This window comes from Euprymna scolopes, chromosome 28 (assembly GCF_053919585.1).
Source record: "Euprymna scolopes isolate OS-2025 chromosome 28, ASM5391958v1, whole genome shotgun sequence".
Taxonomy (NCBI): domain Eukaryota; kingdom Metazoa; phylum Mollusca; class Cephalopoda; order Sepiida; family Sepiolidae; genus Euprymna; species Euprymna scolopes.
Genome location: NC_136509.1, coordinates 4712733 through 4717339, shown reverse-complemented (window position 1 = coordinate 4717339; position 4607 = coordinate 4712733). Strand labels below are relative to the sequence as shown.

General features: G+C 33.3%; 1 pseudogene; it reads left to right on the top strand.

Moving 5' to 3' along the window:
- Window positions 1-2769: 2769 nt before the first annotated feature.
- Window positions 2770-2903, top strand: LOC145249856 (U2 spliceosomal RNA; annotated as a pseudogene).
- Window positions 2904-4607: the final 1704 nt, after the last annotated feature.

Here is a 4607-nt window from a genome sequence, read left to right as displayed (position 1 = left end):
CTCTCTCTCTCTGACTCTCTCTCTCTCTCTCACACACACACACACATGGTCATTTTATAGATATAATAGATAGGTTATGCTAGATATATTTCTATATGTCTGAATACCCTATATACAAATTTTTAAATCTGTAGATAAAAAATTTGTTGAGTATATAGGTTGAGAATTGTTCTTTCTCTCTCTCTCACACACACATTCTCACTTTTATAGATATAATAGATTATGCTAGATATATTTCCAAATGTCTGAATACCCTATATACAAATTTTCAAATCTGTAAAGATAGAATTTGTTGAATATATAGGTTGAGAATTGTTCTCTCTCTCTCTCTTTCACACACATTCTCACTTTTATAGATATAATAGATAGATTATGCTAGATATATTTCCTTATGTCTGAATACCCTATATACAAATTATCAAATCTGTAGATACAAAATTTGTTGAGTATATAGGTTGAGAATTGTTCTCTCTCTCTCTCTCTCTCACTCACTCACTCACTCACACACACACACACACACATTCTACCTTTTATAGATATAATAGATTATGCTAGATATATTTCCATATGTCTGAATACCCTGTATACAAATTTTCAGATCTGTACATAAAAATTAGTTGAATATATAGGTTGAGAATTGTTCTCTCTGTCTCTTCTCTCTCTCTCTTTCACACACATTCTCACTTTTCTAGATATAATAGATAGATTATGCTAGATATATTTCCATATGTCTGAATACCCTATATACAAATTTTCTAATCGGTAGATAAAAAATTTGTTGAATATATAGGGTGAGAATTGTACTTACTCTCTCTCTCTCTCTCTCTCTCTCTCACGCACACATTCTCACTTTTATGGATATAATAGATAGATTATGCTGGATATATTTCCATATGTCTGAATACCCTATATACAAATGGTCAAATCTGTAGATAACAAATTTATTGAATAGATAGGTTGAGAATTGTTCTCTCTCTCTCTCTCTCGCAACCTTACACACACAACCACACGCAAACATTCTGACTTTTATAGATATAATAGATCGATTATGCTAGATATATTTCCTTATGTCTGAATACCCTATATACAAATTATCAAATCTGTAGATACAAAATTTGTTGAGTATATAGGTTGAGAATTGTTCTCTCTCTCTCTCTCTCTCACTCACTCACTCACTCACACACACACACACACATTCTACCTTTTATAGATATAATAGATTATGCTAGATATATTTCCATATGTCTGAATACCCTGTATACAAATTTTCAGATCTGTACATAAAAATTAGTTGAATATATAGGTTGAGAATTGCTCTCTCTCTCTCTCTTCTCTCTCTCTCTTTCACACACATTCTCACTTTTCTAGATATAATAGATAGATTATGCTAGATATATTTCCATATGTCTGAATACCCTATATACAAATTTTCTAATCGGTAGATAAAAAATTTGTTGAATATATAGGGTGAGAATTGTACTTACTCTCTCTCTCTCTCTCTCTCTCACGCACACATTCTCACTTTTATGGATATAATAGATAGATTATGCTGGATATATTTCCATATGTCTGAATACCCTATATACAAATGGTCAAATCTGTAGATAACAAATTTATTGAATAGATAGGTTGAGAATTGTTCTCTCTCTCTCTCTCTCGCAACCTTACACACACAACCACACGCAAACATTCTGACTTTTATAGATATAATAGATCGATTATGCTAGATATATTTCCATATGTCTGAATACCCAATATACAAATTTTCAAATTTGTAGGTATAAAATTTGTTGAATATATAGGTTGAGAATTGTTCTCTCTCTCTCACACACTCACATTCTCACTTTTATAGATATAATGTATAGATTATGCTAGATATATTTCTATATGTCTGAATACCCTATATACAAAGTTTAAAATCCGTAGATAAAAATACGTTGAGTATATAGGTTGAGAATTGTTCTCTCTCTCTCTTACGCACACACACACACACACACACACATTTTCACTTTTATAGATATAATAGATAGATTATGCTAGATATATTTCCATATGTCTGAATACCCTATATACAAATTTTCAAATCTGTAGATAAAAAATGTATTGAATATATAGGTTGAGAATTGTTGTCTCTCTCTCTCTCTCTCTCTCTCTCTCTCTCTCTCTCTCTCTGGCTACCTCACACACACACACATTTTCACTTTTATAGATATAATAGATAGATTATGCTAGATATATTTCCATATGTCTGAATACCCTATATACAAACTTTCAAATCTGTAGATAAAAAATTTGTTGAGTATATAGGTTGAGAATTGTTCTCTCTCTCTCACACGAAACTGTGCGCTCGGCTTCTTCCCCCCCTTCCCACCCCAAATGCTTGGGAAACTGTGCACTGTTTTTGTTGGTTTTCAAGCTGCCTCTTCCCCCCCCACACACACACAGTTTAACAGTAGTAGGAGGTCAAGAGAAAGAGGGTGAGAGAGAGAGAAGAGTAAGTTGGTGAGAGAGAGAGAAAAGAGAAAGAGGGTGTTGGTTTTATATTTTTATTATCGTCTAATATTTTGAAAGCTGAATTTCTAATAAAATGTGCATCTATAGGAGATAATGCCTGGGAATGTGTTCCCCCCCCCACAGTTTAACAGTGGTGTGACGTCAAGAGAAAGAGGGTGAGAGAGAGGGAAGAGTAAGTGGGTGAGAGAGAGAAAGAGAGAGAAAAAAAAAGAAAGACGGTGTTGGTTTTGTGAAAAAAGTTGTTATTTACAATTGTTCGCATTCTTGGCCTTTTGGTCAAGATCAAAGTGTAGTATCTGTTCTTCAGATGCTGCACTTCTATTTTTTGTTCTCTTTCGGTGGAGGAGAAATCCTCCACGACTGAGACAATTTTTATTTTTGTACCTTTTCTCCACGTTAAAAAACGACCCTGGTGTCTAACTCTGTCCCGTGGGGAGGCATAGTAAATAGGTACAATTGTTCGCCATTAGTGGATGTTGACGTCACGTCACGTGACATGACTAAGCGTTTTTTTTTTTTAGTATGAATAACATTTTTTGTTTTAATTATAAAGTCTACACTTAATTTTATAGAAAATGATGTATATATAATAGAAAAAAAAAATTACTGGTTTTGTTGGATTCAAGTGGATCCCCCCCCTCCAGTTTAAGAGATAGCAGGTCACGTGGTAATATACAAAATGGCTAGCGTAAATATAAAGATCGGTTTTTTTATCGACGAATATTTTGAAAGCTGAATTTTTTTTTATTCCTGTACATTTTTTCCTGATATTTTTCGTTAAAACTCTTGTATAAATACTATTTTTAACCAGTTAAATACGTTGGAGACATTGTCATGGAGTTTAATAATCTCTAGAACAAAGCAGAAGAGAAATTACAAAAGTATCGGTAAAACAAAGTGTTTGTTTACATTTGTTCGCCATTACTGGATGTTGACGTCACGTCACGTGACATGACTAAGCGTTTTTGGATTATGTAATATTAACATTAAAATAACATTAAAATGACAGGTTTTTTTGGGGGCCCCCCTAGGAGAGAAATGATCAGTTCACCCCCTTTTAATGGTCCGTTTGGTGTGGAATTTCGATATTTGTCATGCGGGTGATCAAGGTTCAATATGATACATAATTTGTCAACTTTGGTTGTGTCTGTCAAAAGTTTGAGCTGACGTCACGTCACGTGACACGTATTGAATAACGTTAAAATGACAGGTTTTTTGGGGGCCCCCCTAGGAGAAAAACGATCAGTTGACCCCTTTCTACTGGTCCGTTTGACGTGAAATTTCGATATTTGTCATCCGGGTGATCAAGGTGCAATATGATACCAAATTTGTCAACTCTGGTTCCGTCTTTCAAAAGTTTTAGCGTTACAAACAAACATACATACATACATACATACACACCGATTTTTGCCTTTTATATATATAGATTATAGGTCATGAAAAGGAAGGGTTGTAAAGAGATAACTTCGAATTTGGGGGTATCAAAACAAAAGCAAAATATGATGGAAGTAAAAATAAAATAGATAAACCCCATAATGTATTATACCATACCTGTTCACACTGAAACACTAATCAAAATATTCTGTAGATCTATGTTAAAAAAACTTGTTAAACTCTGTGGCATATTTCCATTCTATGGAATTAAGGCGCGAACGAACACCCAATAATTTTATTTTACCATATTTCTTCAAACTGAAACATAATTATCAAAGTATACGTACGCATATAGATATGAAATTATTTATTAAAGTGTGTGCCTATTTCCATTCTATGGAGGTCAGGCGTGAACGCAGTCTCCATAATTTAATCATACCATCCCTATTTAAGTTAAAATTACTTATCAAAGTATTATTGTGTACATCTATATCAAACACACTTGTGAACGATTTTTAAACATTTTTTAATTGTTTTATTTCCATATTTTTTGATCAGGCGCGAACGCAGGCCCCATAATTTTAATGAATCATCATTATGCCAGATCAAACAGAGTCATTATTGTGCCTCGATACATAATCTTTCATTAGATGTGATAAGTTTTCTATGTTAGTCAACCATATCGGAGACTATACGTGACCAGACACAACATACACACA